Source organism: Zophobas morio, unplaced genomic scaffold (genome assembly GCF_036711695.1).
Source record: "Zophobas morio isolate AGI-343-1 ecotype UQ-CSIRO unplaced genomic scaffold, CSIRO_AGI_Zmor_V1 ptg000021l, whole genome shotgun sequence".
In the NCBI taxonomy this organism is placed as follows: Eukaryota; Metazoa; Arthropoda; class Insecta; order Coleoptera; family Tenebrionidae; genus Zophobas; species Zophobas morio.
Window position 1 is genome coordinate 24,239,302 of NW_026972126.1, and position 25,247 is coordinate 24,264,548.

General features: G+C 31.7%; 1 protein-coding gene across 9 annotated transcripts in view; it reads left to right on the forward strand.

Annotated features, from left to right (window-relative positions):
- The window catches only part of LOC135131627 (uncharacterized), a 326,128-nt gene that overhangs the window by 43,107 nt on the left and 257,774 nt on the right, over positions 1 to 25,247 (forward strand). The window contains exon 1 of one of the 9 annotated variants that reach the window (XM_064059447.1): positions 7,600 to 7,743. The exons of 6 other annotated variants lie outside the window; for them this stretch is intronic. The gene's annotated coding sequence lies outside the window, so the exon portion shown is untranslated. Of the gene's footprint in view, positions 1 to 7,599; positions 7,744 to 19,414; positions 19,664 to 25,247 lie in introns of those variants that run through there. 2 more of the 9 variants (XM_064059448.1, XM_064059446.1) reach the window with 2 other exon arrangements.

The window sequence follows — 25,247 nt, forward strand, 5'->3', positions numbered from 1 at the left end:
AAAATTGAAAAAATAAAAAATTAAAGAAAATGAAAAAAGGGAAAATTGCGAAACCAAAAATTGTGATATAAAATCTAGAAAATGAAATTTAAAAAATCGGAAAAATAAAAATAAAAATCAAGAACTTGAAAAATTGTGGAAACAAAAAATTAAAAAAATCGAAAAATTAAAAATTGAGGAAGTAAAAATACGATTTTGGCAAATGACAGACCCTGCAAGAAAATAAAGGGTGGGTGGGTGGGGCTAGTACTTGCTAAGATATGACTGAACAAAATTAAGTGCAGTCACTAGAATGAAGAGGGGGTAGGTGGGCGGGGCTATTGCTTGCTTATAAAATACCCTGTAAGAAAAAGTTGAACTTATGAGACTGTAGAAAAAAGTTAAACTTAGCCCCGCCCACCTCTTTTTCTAATTCACTTATGTTATTTATTGTAAACTGGGGATTGAATTCTGTTTTGATAAACGGTGGAATCTAAGATTTAAAACAAAGTCAAAAGTTTTTCATTTTCTTTCATTTTTTAATTTTTCCATGTTTCGATTCCATAACTTTTCGTCTTTCGACTTTAATTTTTTCATTTTTCAATTTTCCTACTTTCAAATTTTTCAATTATTAGTTGCTTCAGTTTTCGTTTTTCTAATTTTTGTTCCTCAATTTTTATTTTTGGATTTTTTAATTTTTCGTTTCCCAATTTTTGAAGTTCTTGATTTTTAGTTTTTATTTTCCGAATTTTTTAAATTTCATTTTCTAGATTTTATATCACAATTTTTGGTTTCGCATTTTCCGTTTTTAATTTTCGTTAATTTTTTATTTTTCCAATTTTCAATGTTTCGGTTTCATAATTTTTCGTTATTCGACTTTAATTTTTTCATTTTTCAATTTCTTGACTCCCAGATTTTTCAGTTTTTCGGTTCTTCAATTTTTCGATTTGCGAATGTTCAATTTAGCAATTTTCTGATTTTTCAACTTTTTTTTTTGTATTTTTAGTTCCTCAATTTTTAATTTTTCGATTTTTTAATTTTTCGTTTCCACAATTTTTCAAGGTCTTGATTTTTATTTTTCATTTTCCCGATTTTTTAAGTTTCATTTTCTGGATTTTACATCACAATTTTTGGTTTCTCCACTTTCTGTTTTTCCATTTTCTTTAATTTTTTAATTTTTTAACGTTTCGGTTTCATAATTTTTCCTTTTTCGACTTTAATTTTTTCATTTTTCAATTTTCCTACTTTCAAATTTTTCAATTATTAGTTGCTTCAGTTTTTCGTTTTTCTAATTTTTGTTCCTCAATTTTTATTTTTGGATTTTTTAATTTTTCGTTTCCCAATTTTTGAAGTTCTTGATTTTTAGTTTTTATTTTCCGAATTTTTTAAGTTTCATTTTCTAGATTTTATATCACAATTTTTGGTTTCGCATTTTCCGTTTTTAAGTTTCGTTAATTTTTTATTTTTCCAATTTTCAATGTTTGGGTTTCATAATTTTTCGTTATTCGACTTTAATTTTTTCATTTTTCAATTTCTCGACTTTCAGATTTTTCAGTTTTTCGGTTCTTCAATTTTTCGATTTGCAAATGTTCAATTTAGCAATTTTCTGATTTTTCAGTTTTTCTTTTTTCGTATTTTTGTTTCGATTTTTTTATTTTTCGTTTCCCAATTTTTCAAGTTATTGATTTTTATTTTTCATTTTCCCGAATTTTAAGTTTCGTTTTCTCGATTTTAAATTACAACTGTCGATTTCGCGATTTCCTCTTTTTTTATTTTCTTTAATTTTTTTATTTATTCATTTTTCAATGTTTCGGTTTCATAATTTTTCGTTTTTCGACTTTAAATTTTTTCATTTTTCAATTTTTCGTTTCTTTAATTTTTCGATTTGCATTTGTTCAATTTAGCACTTTTCCAATGTTTTCATTTTTCGAATTTTTAGTGCCTCAATTTTTCATTTTTCGATTTATTAATTTTTTGTTTCCCCAATTTTTAAGTTCTTGAATATTATTTTTCATTTTCCCGATTTTTTAAATTTCATTTTCTCAATTTTATATCTGTTTTTGGTTTTTTCATTTCCTTTATTTTTTCAATGTTCCTCTTGGTTTTACGATAATTTTTCCTTTATTCATTTTTTCAAATTTTCAATGTTTGAATCTTCAATTTGTCGGTTTTCCAATTTTCCCAGTTATCCGATTCTCCGATTTATTTAATTTTCAATATTTGGTCAATTTTGCACTTTTTCGATTTATAAGTTTCTCAGTTTTAAATTTTTCGATTTTTCAAAGTTTTCACTTTTTACTTCTCAGTTTTACAATTTGGAATTTTTCCATTTTTTAAAGTTTTCATTTTATACTTTTTCGTTTTTTTTTTATTTTACAATTTTGTATTTTCCGCATTTTTTTTTATTTGAAAAATTGAAAAATCGAAAAACTGAAAAATTGAGAAAAATTGAAAAATCAAAAACTGCAGAATTTTTCTAGTGATACTTTTTTGTTTTTTCATTTTTTGTTTTTCAATTTTACAATTTTGCAATTTTCCCATTTTTTTATTTGAAAAGTTAAAATTCGAAAACTCGAAACACTGCAAAATCGAAAAGGTGGAAAATCGAAAAATTGCAAGTCGAAGTAGTGAAGAAACGAAAGATTGAAACATTGGAAAACTAAAAATCTAGAAACTTTTTTAATTTTTGGATTTTTCAATTTTTCGTTCTTCAATTTTACAAGTTCTTAATTTCAGATTTTTAGATTTTTCAAAGTTTTCATTTTATAGTTTTTCGCCTTTTAATTTTTTATTTCTCAAGTTTAGTTTTGCAATTTTTCAATTTTTAAAGTTTTCATTTTATTCATCTTGGTTTTTTCATTTTATTTTTCTCAATTTTACAATTTTGCAATTTTTCCACTTTTTTGGTTTGAAAAGTTGAAAAATTGAAAAATCCAAAAACTAAAAAAACCAAAAATTGCAAAATTGAAAAAGTGGAAAATCGAAAAATTGCAAATTGAATTTCTGAAAAAATGAAAGATTGAATCTTTGGAAAACTAAATATCTAGAAACTTTTAATCTTTTTTCAATTTTTCGTTTTTTCAATTATTATTCAAGTTTTCGATTTCCGATTTTTAGATTTTTTAGTTTTCATTTAATACTTTTTCAGTTTTTGTTTTTAATAATAATAATAATAATAATAATAATAATGTTTATTAACGGATATACCTTTACATAGAACTATAAACATACAATTACTTATAAATAAGCAAATATTAAAAAGAAGAGAAAGCAACAAAAACAAAAAACTAACATTCTAAAATACGCTTTAATTTTTTTCAATTTTATAGTTTTCCAATTTTTCCCTTTTTCAAAGTTTTCATTTTATACTTTTTCTTGTTGTTATTTTTTTAATTTTAAATTTTACAATTTTGCAATTTTTCCATTTTTCAAAGTTTTCATTTTATACTTATTCGTTCTTTCATTTTTTGTTTCTCAAATTTACGTTTTGCAATTTTCCGATTATTTTTATTTGAAAAATGGAAAAATCTAAAAATTTAAAAAATTGAATAACTAAAAAATTGTGAAAAATTGAAAAATCGAAAAACTGAAAAAAAAACCGAAAAACTGCAAAGTTGAAAAAGTGGAAAATCGCAAAGTTACAAATCAAAATACTGAAGAAACGAAAGATCGAAACATTGCAAAATTAAAAATGTAGAACCTTTTTCAATCTTTCGATATTTCAGTTTTTCGTTTCTTCAATTTTTCAAGTTACCGATTTCTGATTTTTAGATTTTTCAAAGTTTTCATTTTATACTTCCTCGTTTTTTCATTTTTTATTTCTCAGTTTTACAATTTTGCAATTTTCCCATTTTTTTGTTTGAAAAGTTGAAAAATTGAAAAATCGAAAAAGTAAAAAAACCAAAAATTGTAAAATTGAAAAAGTGGAAAATCGAAAAATTGCAAATTGAATCACTGAAAAGACGAAATTGAATCTTTGGCGAACTAAAAATCTAGAAACTTTTTTAATCTTTGGATTTTTCAATTTTTCGTTTCTTTAATTATTCAAATTTTCGATTTCCGATTTTCAGATTTTTCAGTTTTCATTTAATACTTTTTCAGTTTTTGTTTTTCAATTTTTCCCTTTTCAAAGTTTTCATTTTATACTTTTTCTTGTTGTTATTTATTTAATTTTCAATTTTACAATATTGCAGTTTTACCATTTTTCAAATTTTTCATTTTGTACTTATTCGTTCTTTCATTTTTTGTTTCTCAAATTTACGTTTTGCAATTTTCCGATTTTTTTTATTTGAAAAATGGAAAAATCTAAAAATTTAAAAAATTGAATAACTAAAAAATTGTGAAAAATTGAAAAATCGAAAAACTGAAAAAAAAACGAAAAACTGCAAATTTGAAAAAGTGGAAAATCGCAAAATTACAAATCAAAATACTGAAGAAACGAAAGATTGAAACATTGGAAAACTAAAAATGTAGAAACTTTTTTAATTTTTCGATTTTTCAGTTTTTCGTTTCTTCAATTTTTCAAGTTCCCGATTTCTGATTTTTAGATTTTTCAAAGTTTTCATTTTATACTTCCTCGTTTTTTCATGTTTTATTTCTCAGTTTTACAATTTTGCAATTTTCTCATTTTTTTGTTTGAAAAGTTGAGAAATTGAAAAATCCAAAAACTAAAAAAACCAAAAATTGCAAAATTGAAAAAGTGGAAAATCGAAAAATTGCAAATTGAATCACTGAAAAAACGAAATTGAATCTTTGGAAAACTAAAAATCTAGAAACTTTTTTAATCTTTCGATTTTTCAATTTTTCGTTTCTTCAATTATTCAAGTTCTCGATTTCCGATTTTCAGATTTTTCAGTTTTCATTTAATACTTTTTCAGTTTTTGTTTTTCAATTTGACAGTTTTCCAATTTTTCCCTTTTTCAAAGTTCTCATTTTATACTTTTTCGTGTTGTTATTTTTTTAATTTTCAATTTTACAATTTTTCCATTTTTCAAAGTTTCCATTTTATACTTATTCGTTTTTTCATTTTTTGTTTCTCAAATTTACGTTTTGCAATTTTCCGTTTTTTTTTTATTTGAAAAATGGAAAAATCTAAAAATTTAAAAAATTGTGAAAAATTGAAAAATCGAAAAACTGAAAAAAAACGAAAAACTGCAAAATTGAAGAAGTGGAAAATCGCAAAATTACAATTCAAAATACTGAAGAAACGAAAGATTGAAACATTGGAGAACTAAAAATCTAGAAACTTTTTTAATTTTTGGATTTTTCAATTTTTCGTTCTTCAATTTTACAAGTTCTTAATTTCGGATTTTTAGATTTTTCAAATTTTTCATTTCATACTTTTTCGTGTTTTCATTTTTTGTTTCTCAATTTTAGTTTTGCAATTTTTCAATTTTTAAAGTTTTCATTTTATTCTTCTTCGTTTTTTCATTTTATTTTTCTCAATTTTACAATTTTGCAATTTTCCCATTTTTTTGGTTTGAAAAGTTGAAAAATTGAAAAATCAAAAAACTAAAAAATTGGAAAAAATTGAAAAATCGAAAAACTGGAAAAACCAAAAATTGCAAAATTGAAAAAATGGAAAATCGAAAAATCGTAAATCAAAGTACTGATAAAACGAAAAATTGTAACATATTTTTCATGTTTTTATTTTTTTAATTCTCAATTTTACAATTTTGCAATTTTTCCATTTGTCGCAGTTTTTTCATTTTATTGTTTCTCAATTTTACGTTTTGCAATTTTCTTTTTTTGATTTGAAAAGTGGAAAAATCTAAAAATTGAAAAAATTGAAAAATCGAAAATTTGAGAAAACGATAAACTGTAAAATCGAAAAATTGAAAAATTGGAAAACAAAAAAATTGGTAAAAATCGAAAAAAATTGGAAAACTCAAAGTGTGAAATCGAAAAATTATGGAATCCTCAAAACTGTAAAATCGAAAAACTGAACAGTGAAAGTCGACAAATTGAAAAATTAAATACCGAGAAAATGAAAAATTAAAAATCGAAAAAATTAAAAAGCTTTAAAATTTAGTAATTGAAAAATGGAAAAATTCTGAAACCGTACAAATGAAAAAGCTAAAAATTTTTAAAATTGTAATTCTTGTTACACATTTAAAATGAAGACTAGAAAAATTGCAAATCAAAAATTGAAAATTCGGGAAACTGAAAAATCTAAAATTGAAAAAACGAAAAATTATAAAATAAGAACATTAAAATATCGAATAATTGAAAAAATAAAACATAAGAATTGGAAGAAAAGAATTGGAAAATTGAAGAAATGAAAAATTGAAAAATAAAAAATTGGAAAACTCGAAAAAATGCAAAATTTAAGAACGGAAACATCCAAAAGTTGAAAAAACGAAAAGCTGAAAAACTTACAAACAAAAATTCGAAGAGTTACAAATTGACGGAACGAAAAATGAAAAATTGGAAAATTACAATTCAAAAAATTGAAGAAAAATAGAAATTGAAAAAACAAAACACTATGGAATCAGAACGTCGAAAACTTGCTAAAACGAAATAAAAAAAAGAAATGAAAAATTTGAAGAAATGATTTAAAAAAACGAAAAATTGAAAAATTAAAATAAGAAAAAAAAATTAAAAACTGAAAAACCGCAAATCGATAAACTGAAGACACGAAAAAGTGAATAATTTCCCATAGAAGCAAAGAAAAATAACTCGTGAAATCGCAAATGAAAAAATTTCAAAATTTAAAGTTGGATAATCGAATAACTGAACATTTAAAAATGAAAACTCGAAGAGTTAAATTCAAGGAAAAATCGAGGAAATGAAGAACTGAAAAAATTTAAATTGCAAAAACAAAAATTTATAAAATCGGAACATTGAAAATTTGAAGAAATGATAAACTATAGAATCGATAAATTGTAGAAACAAAAATAATTGAAAAATCGCAAATCTAGAAGAATTGCAAACAATTTTTATAATTTTTAATAACTTTGACCAATTTTTTGAATTCGTCTCTATTTTGAAAACACCGTGATGTAAATAAAGCGTCTTTGCATAGTTTCGTGCAGCTGAAACTTCCGCCTGTGCAAATAACCCGCCCGCAAAAAATCCTCAAATAAAAGATCCGCACTTCCCAACGTCGACTAAACCTCCGCGAAAATTAAACCAGTTAACCTCAACTCCCTCAGTTTAAAATAATTCCTTTCATTTTCCCCGCGGGAGTCCCCGAGACACAATCCCCCCTTTAATGAATAAAAATCACCTTCTCCCACAACAGTGATCCCATACCCATAACTCTCGCTCCGCAAACCACCCATAGGTAAATAAACCCGTCAACAGGTCCCTCCATTCCGACCTCTCCATTTCGAAAAACGCCCACCTAATCCTCCGGGACCCCCCCGGAACTTCGAAAACTCCCCATTATATTCTATATCAAAAACATTACAAAGCACGCTCCATAAAAAATTAACTTTATTTAAATACGCCGTGAAAGAGAACAAGGTGGGTGTTTTCGTCAATGAATATACTTGGCGGGAGCTTAAGCGCATGAGTTCCTGTGGGACGGAGAGCGACTCTGCGCCCCCTTCGGCGGGAAAGAGACGCCTGCGATCTGCCCCCTGAAAGCTCCGACAAGTTTAGTTTGTTTGCGAACGTCGTACGCTCGTTACGAGCTTTTCCATGTAGACTACCGGAACAGTTTCCACGGAGATTTTCACTCGGAAAATACGCGAGCGAGTCGGTGAGTGTGATTATGGTTTTTGCGAGTGGCTAGTGCTGCGAGGTGCTACTGTCCGAAAAGTAAGCTTTTTAGCGTTTTTTTGGCTGGTCGAAACGAATCGGAGTTTTTTGTGGTGGTCGGAGGGATCGATTGCAAGTGATGGGACATGGGTTGAATGAGGCGGCTTTTAAAATCAACAAGTTGGATGGATTTTCCAGTGTGGGAATCGATAAGCGGAGTAATACGATAAATAATGGATGGAGCGCTGGAAATGTATGAAGAACGTGGATTGATGAATTATGGAAATGTTAATTTAATATTAGGGTTTGACGGGGACGGAGCTGACGGCGGTTATGCTTTTTGTGGCACGCGTTGGATCACAAGCGGATGGCTGGAATAGTCGCGGACCACGACCGGCCCGGTCTCACTCCACTATATCTCTCTATTCGATTTTATCATGACCGCTTGCTATTAATGAAAATTAAATATTCCAATGTGTTTGGCTTCAACAAGTCGTTAGGTCAAGGTTTCTGTGTTGACAAGAATTTGTGCGAATTTTTTTCTGGTGGAATTTTTAGGGTATTCCTTTGATAATGGAGATGGAGATTTTTTGGTCTCAGTAACGTTTCAGGATTTCTACATTTGCTTTGAACACAATTTGGATTTAGAAGGAACTTTTTTCGATTCGAAAAAATGAACGTCTCAAACCGTGGCATGAAATCGCTGTTAATTTCCATTCATTTTTTGTTGATGTTTTTGCACTTCATTCATTTTAACTTCGTCGGAGAAAAAATGTCGGTTACGGCTCGTCCCACTTGTTTGTGCTAGTGAAAAAATTGCTTTTTGTCAACGAAAGAAACGCTGCAGTGCGAGCCGCAGGCGAGCGATAATAATTGCTTTTTGGCGTTGTTGGTATAAAATTTTTTACCAAGAGTGTCGTAGTCGAGCCGCAGGCGAGTTTTTATTCACACTTTTTACCTAATATGTTACCAACTGGTGTTTTCAAAACATCAAATGCCCTCCCTTGTTCATTTACATTGTTTTAGAATTGAAAAACCTGTTATGGATAATTTTTAATAAGCTAATTAGCAGTGCGAAATATTTTTAACTTTTGATATTTCTTAAGGTGTTTGCAGTGTCTCGGCCCTCTTGTGCTTTTTTAAGAATGTGAAAGGATCTTGGCGGTCTCTGAGTGTCTTTTTTCAAGAGTTCGTAAGAATTGCAGAGGCCCTTGGTAACTTTTTTAAGAATGGGAAAAAATATCGGGACTCCTTTGTGTTTTTTTAAGAATGTGAAAGAATTTCATAGGTCCTTATATTGAATTTTTTGTTAAAAATGTGAACAAATCTTGCGCCCTCCTTGTGTTTTTTTTTAAGAATTTGGAAGAATTCTGGCCCTTCTTGGTGTCTTTTTATAAAGAATGTGAAAGAAACTCGGACTCTTTTTGTGTCTTTTTTTAAGAATGTGTAAGATTCTGGAGTTACCAAGGGTCTTTTTTTCAAGAATACGAAAGACTCTGAGACATTCGTGTCTTTTATTTAGTGTGAAAGATTACTTAATATTAATTATGTTTAAATATTATTTAATTATATCGTGAAAATTTATAACTTTGATCGACCAACTTTAATCGTTTTGAAAATTTCCCCAAAATTTAAACTTTCTCGAGTAAACGAATCAGGGAACCTGATAAATTAAAACTGAATTCCTACTTACCCTGTTTTCGGTCCGTTTCGGAAAAATATTCATTTTCTTTCGTGTTCACAGCACCAACACAACACATTTTCACTAATATTTATTAATAATAAATTAGAAATTCGTGAAAAGAGCCCAAACCGAAATCAAAACTAAATACAGAGGACGTACGTCACGATGAGATTGCAAAAATTATTTTTCATATTTTCGCTCAGAAATTGTATATTTTCGGGGTTAATTTAACAATGTTTAAACAAACTACTTTGTTTTTGCTAACCTCGTGTTCTTAGGAAAATGGTTTTCGGTTTAATTATCATATGTTAATAGTTATCATATTTAAACATTATGAATTATATTAATTATGTTTAAATTTTATTTAATTATATCGCGAAAACGTATAGCTTTGAGCCACCAACTTCACCGATTCAAGAATTCGTAAGAATCGCAGAGGCCCTTGGTAGCTTTTTTAACAATGGGAAAGAATCTCGGGGCTCCTTTGTGTTTTTTTTAAGAATTTGGAAGAATTCTGGCCCCCCTTGGTGTCTTTTTATAAAGAATGTGAACGAAACTCGGACTCTTTTTGTGTCTTTTTTTAAGAGTGTGTAAGATTCTGGAGTTTCCAAGGGTCTTTTTTTCAAGAATACGAAAGACTCTGAGACATTCGTGTCTTTTATTTAGTGTGAAAGATTACTTAATATTAATTATGTTTAAATATTATTTAATTATATCGTGAAAATTTATAACTTTGATCGACCAACTTTAATCGTTTTGAAAATTTCCCCAAAATTTAAACTTTTTCGAGTAAACGAATCACGAAACCTGATAAATTAAAACTGAAGTCCTACTTACCCTGTTTTCGGTCCTTTTCGGAAAAATATCCATTTTCTTTCGTGTTCACAGCACCAACACAACACATTTTCACTAATATTTATTAATAATAAATTAGAAATTCGTGAAAAGAGCCCTACTTTTATGCCAAAACGGAGTTCTGATGTTGCTGCCACCAAACCGAAATCAAAACTAAACACAGAGGACGTACGTCACGATGAGATTGCAAAAATTATTTTTCATATTTTCGCTCAGAAATTGTATATTTTCGGGGTTAATTTAACAATGTTTAAACAAACTACTTTGTTTTTGCTAACCTCGTGTTCTTAGGAAAATGGTTTTCGGTTTAATTATCATATGTTAATAGTTATCATATTTAAACATTATGAATTATATTAATTATGTTTAAATTTTATTTAATTATATCGCGAAAATGTATAGCTTTGAGCCACCAACTTCACCGATTCAAGAATTCGTAAGAATCGCAGAGGCCCTTGGTAGCTTTTTTAACAATGGGAAAGAATCTCGGGGCTCCTTTGTGTTTTTTTAAGAACGTGAAAGAATCTCGTGTTCCTTTTGTGCCTTTTTTTAAGAATGTGAAAGAACCCAAGGGTCTTTTTAATCAAGAATAGGAAATAATTTCAGAGGCCCTTGGTGTCTCTTATTTTAGAATGTGAAAGAATCTCGTAGGTTCCCAAGTGTTTTTTTTTCAAGGATGTGAAAGGATTTCATAGGCCCTTATATTGTCTTTTTTGTTAAGAATGTGAAAAATCTTGCGCCCTCCTTGTGTTTTTTTTAAAGAATTTGGAAGAATTCTGGCCCCCCTTGGTGTCTTTTTATAAAGAATGTGAAAGAAACTTGGACTCTTTTTTTCAAGAATATGAAAGACTCTGAGACATTCGTGTCTTTTATTTAGTGTGAAAGATTACTTAATATTAATTATGTTTAAATATTATTTAATTAAATCGTGAAAATTTATAACTTTGATCGACCAACTTCAATCGTTTTGAAAATTTCCCCAAAATTTAAACTTTTTCGAGTAAACGAATCACGAAACCTGATAAATTAAAACTGAAGTCCTACTTACCCTGTTTTCGGTCCTTTTCGGAAAAATATCCATTTTCTTTCGTGTTCACAGCACCAACACAACACATTTTCACTAATATTTATTAATAATAAATTAGAAATTCGTGAAAAGAGCCCTACTTTTATGCCAAAACGGAGTTCTGATGTTGCTGCCACCAAACCGAAATCAAAACTAAACACAGAGGACGCACGTCACGATGAGATTGCAAAAATTATTTTTCATATTTTCGCTCAGAAATTGTATATTTTCGGGGTTAATTTAACAATGTTTAAACAAACTACTTTGTTTTTGCTAACCTCGTGTTCTTAGGAAAATGGTTTTCGGTTTAATTATCATATGTTAATAGTTATCATATTTAAACATTATGAATTATATTAATTATGTTTAAATTTTATTTAATTATATCGCGAAAATGTATAGCTTTGAGCCACCAACTTCACCGATTCAAGAATTCGTAAGAATCGCAGAGGCCCTTGGTAGCTTTTTTAACAATGGGAAAGAATCTCGGGGCTCCTTTGTGTTTTATTAAGATTGTGAAAGAATCTCGTGTTTCTTTTGTGCCTTTTTTTAAGAATGTGAAAGAACCCAAGGGTCTTTTTCCTCAAGAATAGGAAATAATTTCAGAGGCCCTTGGTGTCTCTTATTTTAGAATGTGAAAGAATCTCGTAGGTTCCCAAGTGTTTTTTTTTCAAGGATGTGAAAGGATTTCATAGGCCCTTATATTGTCTTTTTTGTTAAGAATGTGAAAAAATCTTGCGCCCTCCTTGTGTTTTTTTTTAAGAATTTGGAAGAATTTTGGCCCCCCTTGGTGTCTTTTTATAAAGAATGTGAAAGAAACTCGGACTCTTTCTGTGTCTTTTTTTAAGAATGTGTAAGATTCTGGAGTTTCCAAGGGTCTTTTTTTCAAGAATACGAAAGACTCTGAGACATTCGTGTCTTTTATTTAGTGTGAAAGATTACTTAATATTAATTATGTTTAAATATTTTTTAATTATATCGTGAAAATTTATAACTTTGATCGACCAACTTTAATCGTTTTGAAAATTTCCCCAAAATTTAAACTTTCTCGAGTAAACGAATCAGGGAACCTGATAAATTAAAACTGAATTCCTACTTACCCTGTTTTCGGTCCTTTTCGGAAAAATATTCATTTTCTTTCGTGTTCACAGCACCAACACAACACATTTTCACTAATATTTATTAATAATAAATTAGAAATTCGTGAAGAGAGCCCTACTTTTAAGCCAAAACGGAGCTCTGATTTTGCTGCCACCAAACCGAAATCAAAACTAAACACAGAGGACCTACTTGCAAACATTGTATCTCCCCGGACACAAATTGAACATCTACGAGTTTTGTGAGCATTTAATCTAAAAATGAGCATCGGCGTGACAAATAATTAATTATTTGTCCTTATAAATAATAAATTAAATGTAATATATTTTTGTTTCCTTAAGAATACAAAGTTAACAAAGTTAGTTGAGTTACAAAAGTCTCTTTTGCTCCACGTTGGCCACCAACGAGCGATTTTCAAGATTTTTGTGAAACTTTGCTGATTTTGAATTTGTATTATCTGTCCTCGATAGTTGATGCTCAGCAAGAACCACGGGAAGGTCTGGAGCAGATCTCGCTAGGAAAGGAGAGGGCTAGGATTGGTTAATGAGGGATAGAACGTTATACAGTACAATACAATAGAAATACAATACAGGTACCTACAATCTAGTTACAACAGATACAATTCAGATACAATACAAATGCAAGGTTAGTACCCAACCGGAAGAAATTGCACCAAAAATTGAGAATGTTGCAAAATGAAAACCCCAGCAAGCACACCGATGGAACTCGGAACGAAATCTATTGGTCGCAGCGCTCACACGCCCAAGAGAGAACGCGGCCGCATAAATCCAAGGCCGACTGACCTCATCCTTATCGGATGATGCGACCCAGCGTCTAAGGGCCAACGGACCCCCCCCAGGCCAAAGCGTCTGACGACATGGAGAATTCAGACTCTGAACCAAAGAATGCACTGTTGCAAAAAGAATGCCCAAGCAAGCACACCGATGGAACTCGGGACGAAATCTATTGGTCGCAGCGCTCACACGCCCAAGGGAGAATGCAACCGCATAAAGACAGGGCCGACTGACCTCATCCATTTGGATGATGAACCTCATCCTTTTAGGATGATGACCCAGCGTCTAAGGGCCAACACAACCCCCCCAGGCAAGAGCGTCTGACGACATGGAGAATTCAGTCTCGGGACCAAAGAATGCACTGTTGCAAAGTTAATACCCAAGCAAGTGCACCGTGAAAACAAAGCATTTGCACCACAGGAGCTAAATTGGCAAGACCCAAGTTATATTAGTAACATATAAAATATACAGTACAAAATGCTTCAATTACAAAAGTTACAATATACAAATTTCTCCACGTTTGCCAACAAAGAGCGATGACTCTGCTCGCTCGTTGCTGTTGCCCAGCAAGAACCAAACAATACGAGGAGGTCTGGAGTGCGTCTTGCCATTAAAAGAGAGGACTAGGGTTTGATAGCATGCGTGAAGGACACCGTATTTTGTGAATTATGAATGCAGTACTTTGTATATTCTAAAGCCGTACTTTATCAGTGCTGAATGCATGTTATTAACAAAAAATTTCAAAAAAAATCGGGCATTTTTGGAAAAATATCCACTTTCCTTCGTGTTCACAGCACTTAACACAACATTTTCGCTAATATTTATTAACAAAAAATTAGAAATTCGCGAACACGTGCTACTTTTCACCAAAACGGAGCTTCGATGTTGCTGCCACCAAACCGGAATCAAAACTGAAGAGAGGAGCGAAAAAATGACCTTTTATCAGGTTATCATATTTGAACATTATGAATTACCTTAATTATGTTTAAATTTTATTTGATTATATCGCGAAAATGTATAGCTTTGACCTTCTAACTTCAATCGTTTCGAAAATTTTTCCAAAATTTAAACATTGTCGAATAAACGAATCACGGAATCCGATAAATTAAAACTGTAGTCGTACTTACCCTGTTTTCGGTCCTTTTCGGAAAAATATCCATTTTCGTTCGTGTTCACAGCACTAACACAACATATTTTCAGTAATATGTATTAATAATAAACTAGAAATTCGCTAAAACGCTCCACTTTTACGCCAAAATGAAGCGACTATCTTGCCGCCATCAAACAGAAATTAATACTGAACACAAAGGACCGAGAATCGTGACCTTCGGACAGGTAGCTCACGTGACAGTGACGTCCTCGTACGTCACGATGAGATTGCAAAAATTATTTTTCATAATTTGGCCGGAAAAATGCATATTTTCGGGGATAGTTTGACATTGTTTAAACAAATTGATTTGTTTTTGGTAATTTCGGGTTTACAAGAAATCGGGGTCCGGTTTAATTATCATATATGAATGATTATCATATTTAAACATTATAAATGAAATTAATTATGTTTAAATGTATGTGAAAATGTATAGCTTTGATCAACCAATTTCAAAAAAGTTATACATTGTCGAGTAAACAAATCACGGAACCCAATAAATTAAAACTCAAATCGTACTTACCATGATTTTCGGCCTTTTCGGAAAAATATTCACTTTCCTTCGTGTTCACAGCACTTAACACAAAACATATTGGCTAATATGTATTAACAATAAATTAGAAATTCGCGAACACGTGCTACTTTTAACCCGAAACGGAGCTCCAGTGTTGTTGCTACCAGACCGGAATCAAAACTAAACACAGAGAACGGAAAAATGGACCTTTTAACAGGTAGCTCACGTGACAGTGACGTCATCGTACGTCACGATGAGATTGCAAAAATTATTTTTCATATTTCAGCTCAGAAATTGTACATTTTCGGGTTTAATTTAACAATGTTTAAACAAACTAATTTGTTTTTGCTAACCTCGTGTTCTTCGGGAAATGGTTTTCGGTTTAATTATCATATATCGATAGTTATCATATTAAACATTATGAATTGTATTAATTATGTTTCAATTTTATTTAATTATATCGCGAAAATGTATAGCTTTGACCCACCAACTTCAGTCGTTTCGAAAATTTTTGCAAAATTTAGACATTGTCGAATAAACGAATCACGGAATCCGATAAATTTAAACTGAAGTCGTACTTACCCTGTTTTCGGTCTTTTTCGGAAAAATATCCATTTTCGTTCGTGTTCACAGCAGTAACACAACATATTTTCCGTAATATGTATTAATAATAAACTAGAAATTCGCTAAAACGCTCTACTTTTACGCCAAAATGAAGCGACGATCTTGCCGCCATCAAACAGAAATTAATAGTGAACACAAAGGACCGAGTAACGTGACCTTCGGACAGGTAGCTCACGTGACAGTGACGTCATCGTACGTCACGATGAGATTGCAAAAATTATTTTTCATATTTCGGCGGGAAAAATGCACATTTTCGGGGATAATTTAACATTGTTTAAACAAATTGATTTGTTTTTAATTATTTCGGGTTTGCAAGAAAACGAGGTCCGGTTTAATTATCATATATGGATGATTATCTTATTTAAACATTATAAATGATATTAATTATGTTTAAAATTTATTTATTTATATCGCGAAAATGTATAGCTTTGATCAACCAATTTCAAAAAGGTTAAACATTGTCGAGTAAACAAATCACGGAACCCAATAAATTAAAACTCAAATCGTACTTACCATGATTTTCGGTCGTTTCGGAAAAATATCCACTTTCCTTCGTGTTCACAGCACTTAACACAAAACATTTTTGCTAATATTTATTAACAATAAATTAGAAATTCGCGAACTCGTGCTACTTTTGACCCAAAACGGAGATCCAGTGTCGTTGCTACCATACCTCAATCAAAACTAAACACACAGGATGGAAAAATGGACCTTTTAACAGGTAGCCCACGTGACAGTGACGTCATCGTACGTCACGATGAGATTGCAAAAATTATTTTTCATATTTTAGCTCAGAAATTGTACATTTTCGGGGTTAATTTAACAATGTTTAAACAAACTAATTTGTTTTTGCTAACCTCGTGTTCTTCGGAAAATGGTTTTCGGTTTAATTATCATATATTGATAGTTATCATATTTAAACATTATGAATTAGCTTAATTATGTTTAAATTTTATTTGATTATATCGCGAAAATGTATAGCTTTGACCCACCAACTTCAATCGTTTCGAAAATTTTTCCAAAATTTAAACATTGTCGAATAAACGAATCACTGAATCCGATAAATTAAAACTGAAGTCGTACTTGCCCTGTTTTCGGTCGTTTTCGGAAAAATATCCATTTTCTTTCGTGTTCACGGCAATAACACAACACATTTTCACTAATGTTTGTTAAAAATAAATTAGAAATTCGCGAATTTGCTCTACTTTTACACCAAAAGGACGCGACGATCTTGTCACCATCAAACAGAAATTATAACTTAACACAAAGGACCGAAAGACGCGACCTTTGGACAGGTAGCTCACGTGACAGAGACGTCATCGCACGTCACGATGAGATTGCAAAAATCATTTTTCATATTTTGGCCGGGAAATTAGACATTTTCAGAATTAACTTAACAATATTTAAAGAAATTGCTTTGTTTTTAATGCCATCGTGATTTTAGTAAAACCGTTTTCGGTTTGATTAATAGTTACTTATCATATTTGAACATTATAAATAATATTAATTATGTCTATCGTGAAAACGTATAGCTTTGACCGATCAACTTCAACCGTTTCGAAATTTTTTCCAAAATTTAAACATTGTTGAGTAAACGAATCACGGAACTTGATAAATTAAAACTGAAGTCGTACTTACCCCGTTTTCAATCCATTTCGGAAAAATATCCATTGTCTTTACGTAACACATTTTCACTAATATTTATTAATAATAAATTAGAAATCCGCGAAAATAAGCCAAACCGGAGCTCCAATGTCACTGCCATCACACCGAAATCTAAACTGAACACAAGCAGCCGAAAAATGCGACCTTTGAACAGGTAGCTCACGTGACAGTGACATCATCCTACGTCACGATGAGATTGCAAAAATTATTTGTCATATTTGCGCCGGAAAAGTGCACATTTTCGGGGTAAATTTAATAATATTTAATCAAATTGCTTTGTTTTTAGTAACTTTGTGTTTTTAAGAAAACGGTGTTCGATTTAATTATCATATATTAATACGTATCGTCTTTAAACATTAATAATATTGTTGAGTAAACGAATCACGGAACCTGATAAATTAAAACTGATGTCGTACTTACCCTGTTTTCGGTCATTTTCGGAAAAATATCCATTTTCTTTCGTGTTCACAGCAATAACACAACACCTTTTCCCTAATATTTGTTAATAATAAATTACAAATTCGCGAAATTGCTCTACTTTTACGCCAAAAGGACGCGACGATCTTGTCGCTACCAAACAGAAATTATAACTGAACACAAAGGACCGAAAGACGCCACCTTTGGACAGGTAGCTCACGTGACAGAGACGTCATCGCACGTCACGATGAGATTGCAAAAATCACATTTCATATTTTGGCCGGGAAATTAGACATTTTCAGAATTAACTTAACAATATTTAAACAAATTGCTTTGTTTTTAATACCATCGTGATTTTAGTAAAACCGTTTTCGGTTTGATTGTCATATATTAAGAGTTACTTACCATATTTGAACATTATAAATAATATTAATTATGTCTAAATTTTATTTAATTATATAGCCGTTTTTTCCAAAATTTAAACATTGTCGAGTAAATCAATCACGGAACTTGATGAATTCGTGTTCATAGTACTAACTATCTTTTTTTGCTGTTTTTTTTTTTTAATTAATACATACAGTTTTGTCTGAGCAACACCATCACTGAAGAACAAATTTCACATGGCAAGCAATTCTTGTAGAAAAATACGGATTTTACAATTAAATTCCGCTTCTTTGGCTGTCGGCTTCAGCTCGTCCCACATTGGTTGGCTAGTAAAAAAAAATGCTGTTTGTCATTGAAAGAAACGCGAGCCGTAGGCGAGCAATAATAGCTTGTTGGCGTTGCTGGCATAAATTTTTTCCATGAGTACCCCAGTCCGAGCCGCAGGCGAGCTTTTTTAAGTCTTCCCACGCAATACGAATAATTTACCAAGTTATATTTTCGAAACACGAAATAGCTCCCATTGTCTCGTTTACATTTTTTTACAATAAAAATCCGTCAGGATAATTTTAAATAAGCCAGTCTGCAGTCCGAAATCTTTTTAATTTTCGTATCTCGTAAGGGGTTCCAGTTTCTCTTACTTGTAATTTCACTGTACAAACAACCTTATCCAGTGAACCATAGAACCGTACTTTTCGTCTGTGATTGTAGCTCGCCTACGGCTCGCTCCGTGTACATTAGTTAGAGAAATGTTTTTCTCGCAAACATTGTAATCGGAGCCGCAGGCGAGTTATAATTGCTTTTAGCATTGTTTACGGAGCATAATGTTAACATTTCGAGTAATTATTATTCCATGGTCCGCCATGATCGCTTAAGTTCGTGTTACGACAAGCTAAAATGTTCCATGCTCAAGTTGTAACAGTTCTTGTTCGTTTCGATTGAATTTTGTCACATGAGCATAGCATAGCAGAACTACGGTAAACAGCATTTTTACTTAAATAAAATTTGTGAGTGTATAAATGTCAGTTGCAGAATATTCGACTTCGACATTTCCGACACACTTTCTTGACAACTAAACATCGCAGCTACATTGCGCTAACACATTTAGAAATAAATTCCACAGCGCTTGATTTTCCAATTTTATCTCCTCATGCAGCTGTTGCAGCGCCATTTCCAACACGACATAAATAACTTCCCCAATATTGGAAAAACTTAATAGAGAGTGCCACAAGAGATCAATATAAAGGTTCATTAAACCAATTTCCCAACATTTAAACTAAGTAAGATAGACAGAGGACTGGCAATAAAGCCCACGTCTAATAACATACACTCGCTGGAGGGGCGCAGGCCCTTTAATAATAGATTACTTGATTCAGTAGGAAGATTCTTCGGTACGTAATGTAGGCTTCTGGCTTCGGGTTATTAGGAGGTTAACCTCTGCGGAAACATCAAGCAGAGGGGAACTCCAAATCTGGACGGTAATTAATCTCGTTCGAAAAATTCAACAAAAAAAGTGTGGGACGGCCTGTATCTGCCATCTCGTTTGTTTATTCGCCACTTGACCCCAGCGCGAAATGCGCATTGTTTGTATTTATAGCACCAATTTCGTAATTTCGTTTAGTGTCTATTAATCGTGATTCTTGAGACACGCAGTGGCCGGGAAACAGTGCCGTTTTTGATGAATTCGTGCCCTTTGTAAGTTCAAATGAACCCTGCATGCGTTGGCTGGAATGTGGTCAGTTAATAGCTTGTTTTTGTACGCAACATCCATTAATCATATGCATGAGCTGATTTGTAAACACGGTCATGTTGCCTTGTTATTATAAAATTACATTTAACTTTTGTACTGATGGGGTGGCGCGTGGGCGGACGAATACTGTTTTAAACAAACTTCGCCGGAGTTATCATATTTTTTTTTAATAATGAATGATTCAAGAGAGCTACGACAACGCTTTTATCGTCACTCTTCGTTAGGTCCCGTCTAGCTCAAAAGTTATAGTTTCTCGGGTGCAGAGCGGACGATTCATTTAATATTCGACTGTTTATTGATTCAGAAGGCAGTGTTGTAAAATATTAAGCGATTTAAAAGCTCCGTGTTAACGAGTTTGACGTTTTTCGTCTCGCTCTGCTATCTTTCCGTAGTATTTACTTTTATAAATTTCTATTTGAACTATTAAGTTCGTTTCAGGTGCATGGACTGTGTTATTTATTAATTAGAGCTCGGTTTGTTCATTTATCCGTTCCCGGTAAGCCAGCAGTAGGTCATTTAGTTGTGGCGAGTTTTAAATTTGCTTCTCTCATTTTAATGGAAGGCGAGCAATAACTGGTTTTTCGTATTTTTTATGATACATGTTTCGTTATGAAGGCTGCAACCGAGCCTGTTTTTTTTAGTATTTCTTATTAAGGGTTTAATCACGCAATTTTGGTAGGACTGGATTTGACAAAACGTATTTAAAGTCAAAGTTTGGGGGCAGTGTTTTTCGTCCCAAACGATTTTATTTCGACTGTCGATAGCCTGTCAAATAAAATACCCTGCTGTCAAATTCTAGACGTATTTTAGAAATGTCGAATAGATGAGAAAATCAAAAGCTTTCTGATCACACCACCAACAATTTGATGACGTCATCTTAACATTTTGCGAAGTCAGTCCTATTTAAAGCAGCCCTCAGAGTCTTCTTTCTTAAAAATGCGAAAGAATCTCTGGGGTCCATTGTGTCTTTATTTTAGGAACGTCGAAGAATCTCTGGTGCTCCTAGTCTCCTTTCTTTTAAGAATATGAAAGGATCTTAGGGACACTTGCGGCTTTTTTTAAGAACATGAAAGGATCTCCTAGGTCTCCAATTGTTTTTTTTTTTTCAAGAATGTGAAGAATCCTGGTTCCCCTTATGTCTTTTATTAAGAATTCCAAAGAATGTTGGAAGAACTTAGTGTCTTTTTTATAAAGAATGCGAAATAATTTCGCCTACCGTAGTGTCTTTTTTAAGAATTTGAAGAGAATCGGGAGGTCCTTAATTGTCTTTATTTCTCAACAATGTAAAGAATCTCCAGCCCTTTAAGAGTGTGAAAGAATCCCAGAACCTTGGTGTTTTTTTTTGAAGAGAAATAATATTGGTCCTCTTTAATGGCTTTTTTAAGAATGTGAAAAAATCTCAGAGGCCCTTTGTGCTTCTTTCGTCCTAAGCTCTTTTAGTGCCTTTTTAAAGAATGGGAAGGGATTTTGGAGAAAAAAAAATCTTTGTGTCTTTTTCTAAGAATGTGATAAACCTCGGGCTTTCTTAATGTTTTTTTTTTAAGAATTTTGTGTGTTTTTTTAAGAACTGAAAAGAATTTCGGCAGTCTCCAAGTGCCTTTTTTTCTCAAAAATCTGAAAGAATCTTGGGGGCGCTTAGAGTCCTTTTTTAAGATTCTGAAAGAATCTTAGGGATCCCACTGTGCCTTTTTTCTCAAGAATGCGAAAGAATTTCATGGGCCCTTAATGTTTCTTTTTATAAGAATCTGGAAGAATCCTAAGCACTTTTAGTGTCTTTTTTTAAGAATATGAAAAAACCTCAAGCCGTTTTAGTGTCTCTTTTTTTAAGAATGTGAAAGAATTTCAGAGGCCCTTTGTGTCTTTTTTTAAGAATGTGAAAGAATGTTAGAAGATCCGAGTGACTATTTAAAGAATGTGAAAAAAATCTGAGATGCCCTTTGTGTTTCAGAGGCTTTTTGTGTCTCTTTAAAAATCTGAAGAGCCCTTTTAATGTTCTGTTTTTTAAGAATGTGAAAGAATCCAGAGCGCGTTTAGTGCCTTTTTTTAACAATGTGAAAGAATCCCGAGCCCTTCTCATGTTTCTTATTTAGAGTGTGAAAGAAATTCAGAGGCCCTTTGTGTCTTTTTTAAGAATCTGAAACCATTCCGAGTCCTTTTGGTGTCTCTTTTTTAAGTATGTGAAAGAATCCACAGCCCTTTTAGTGTTTTTTTTTTAGAATATGAAAGAATCCGGAGTCCTTTTAGAGCTTTCTGTTTTAAGAATGTGAAAGAATTTCAGAAGCCCTTTGTTTCTTTTTTTTTAAGAATGTGAAAGAATCCTGGAAGATCCTAGTGATTTTGTTTAAAGAATGTGAAACAATGTCAGAGGCCCTTTGTGTTTCTTTCAAGAATATGCAAGAATCCCGATCACTTTTAGCATCCTCTTTTTTAAGAATGTGAAAGAATTTCAGGGGCCCTTTGTGTCTTTTTTTAAGAATGTGAAAGAATGTTGGGAGATCCTAGTAACTTTGTATGAAGAATGTGAAAAAATCTCAGATGCTCCTTGTGTTTCAGAGGCTTTTTGTGTCTTTTTTAAGAATCTTAAGAATTCTGAGCCCTTTTATTGTCTTGTTTTTTAAAAATCTGAAAGAATTCTGAGCCCTTTAAGTGTCTACTTTTTTAAGAATGTGAAAGCATTCTCAGCCCTTTAGGTGTCTTTTTTACGAATGTGAAAGAATCCCGAGCCCTTTTAGAGCTTTCTGTTTTAAGAATGTGAAAGAATTTCAGAGGCCCTTTTTTAAAAATCTGAAGAATTCCGGGCCCTTTTAATGTCTTGTTTTTTAAGAATGTGAAAGAATCCAGAGCGCGTTTAGTGCCTTTTTTTTAACAATGTGAAAGAATCCCGAGCCCTTTTAGTGTCTCCTTTGTTAAGAATATGAAAGAATTTCAGAAGTCCTTTGTGTCCTTTTTTAAGAATGTGAAGGAATTCCCAGCCATTTTGGTGTCTTTTATAAGAATGGGAAAGAATCCAGAGCCCTTTTAGTACTTTCTTTTTAGAATATGAAACAATCCCGATCCCTTTTACAGGTTTCAGTTTTAAGAATGTGAAAGAATTTCAGAGACCCATTGTCTTTTTTAACATTGTGAAAGAATCCTGGAAGATCCTAGTGATTTTGTTTAAAGAATGTGAAAGAATTTAAGAAGCCCTTTGTGTCTTTTCTTAAGAATGTGAAAGAATTCCGAATACTTTTAGAGTCTTTTTTTAAGAATATGAAAGAATTCCGAGCCCTTTTAGAGCCTTCTGTTTTAAGAATGTAAAAGAATCCAGAACGCTTTTACTGTTTTTTTTAAGAAACCGAAAGAATCTTAAGCTCTTTTAGTGTCTTTTTTTAAGAATGTGAATGAATCCAGAGCCCTTTTACTACTTTTTTTTTAGAATATGAAAGAATCCCGAGCCCTTTTAGAGCTTTCTGTTTTAAGAATGTGAAAGAATTTCAGAAGCCCTTTGTGTCTTCTTTTAAAAATGTGAAAGAATTCCGAGCCCTTTTAGTGTCTTTTTTTAAGAAAGTGAAAGAATTCAGAAACATTCCAAATACTTTTAGAGTCTTTTTTTAAGAATATGAAAGAATTCCGAGCCCTTTTAGAGCCTTCTGTTTTAAGAATGTGAAAGAATCCAGAACGCTTTTAATGTTTTTTTTAAGGATCTGAAAGAATCTTAAGCTCTTTTAGTGTCTTTTTTAAGTATGTGAAAGCATTCCAGCCCTTTTGGTGTCTGTTTTACCAATGTGAAAGAATCCGCCCTTTTGGTACTTTTTTTTAGAATATGAAAGAATCTCGAGCCTTTTTAGAGCTTTCTATTTTAAGAATGTGAAAGAATTTCAAAGGCCCTTTTTTAAAAATCTGAAGAATTCCGGGCCCTTTTAATGTCTTGTTTTTTAAGAATGTGAAAGAATCCAGAGCGCGTTTAGTGCCTTTTTTTTTAACAATGTGAAAGAATCGCGAGCCCTTTTAGTGTCCCCTTTTATAAGAATGTGAAAGAATCCAGAGCCCTTTTAGTACTTTCTTTTTAGAATATGAAACAATCCCGAGGCCTTTTAGAGCTTTCAGTTTTAAGAATGTGAAAGTATTTTAGAGGCCCTTTGTCTTTTTTTAAGATTGTGTAAGAATCCTGGAAGATCCTAGTGATTTTGTTTAAAGAGTGTGAAAGAATTTCAGAAGCCCTTTGTGTCTTTTCTTAAGAATGTGAAAGAATTCCGAATACTTTTAGAGTCTTTTTCTTAAGAATATGAAAGAAGTCCGAGCCCTTTTAGAGCCTTTTGTTTCAAGAATGTGAAAGAATCCAGAACGCTTTTAGTGTTTTTTTAAGAATCTGAAATAATCTTAAGCTCTTTTAGTGTCTTTTTGTAAGAATGTGAAAGCATTCCCAGTCCTTTTGGTGTCTTTTTTTAAAAATGTGAAAGAATCCAGAGTCCTTTTAGAGCTTTCAGTTTTAAGAATGTGAAAGAATTTCAGAAGCCCCTTGTCTTTTTTTAAGATTGTGAAAGAATCCTGGAAGATCCTAGTGATTTTGTTTAAAGAGTGTGAAAGAATTTCAGAAGCCCTTTGTGTCTTGTCTTAAGAATGTGAAAGAATTCCGAATACTTTTAGAGTCTTTTTTTTAGAATATGAAAAAACCCCGAGTCCTTTTAGAGTTTTCTGTTTTAAGAATGTGAAAGAATCCAGAACGCTTTTAGTGTTTTTTTAAGAATCTGAAATAATCTTAAGCTCTTTTAGTGTCTTTTTTTAAGAATGTGAAAGAATCCAGAGCCCTTTTAGACCTTTCTGTTTTAAGAATGTGAAAGAATTTCAGAGGCCCTTTGTGTCTTCTTTTAAGAATGTGAAAGAATATTAAGCTCCTTTAGTGTCTTTTTTTAAGAATATGAAAGAATCCCAAGCTCTTTAGCGCCCTCTGTTTTAACAATGTAAAAGAATTTCGGAGGCCCTTTGTGTCGTTTTTTAAGAATCTGAATAATTCCGAGCCCTTTTAATGTCTTGTTTTTTAAGGATGTGAAAGAATCCAGGGCGCATTTAGTGCCTTTTTAAGAATATGTAAGAATCCTAAGCTCTTTTAGTGTCTTTTATTTTAAGAATATGAAAGAATCCCGAGCCCTTTTGGTATCTTCTTCTTTAAGAATGTGAAAGAATTTCAGAGGCTCTTTGTGCTTCTTTTTAGAATGTGATAGAATTTCAGAGACCCTTAGTGTCTTTATTTAAGAAAGTGGAAGAATTCCGAGCCCTTTTATTGTCTTTTTTTTTTTAAGAACGCGGAAGAATCCAGAGTCCTTTTAGTACTTTCTTTTTAGAATATGAAACAATCCCAAGCCCTTTTAGAGCTTTCTGTTTTAAGAATGTGAAAGAATCCTGGAAGATCCTAGTGATTTTGTTTAAAGAGTGTGAAAGAATTTCAGAGGCCCTTTGTGTCTTGTCTTAAGAATGTGAAAGAATTCCGAATCCTTTTAGAGTCTTTTTTTTAAGAACATAAAAGAATTCCGAGTCCTTTTAGAGTTTTCTGTTTTAAGAATGTGAAAGAATTTCAGAGGCCCTTTGTTTT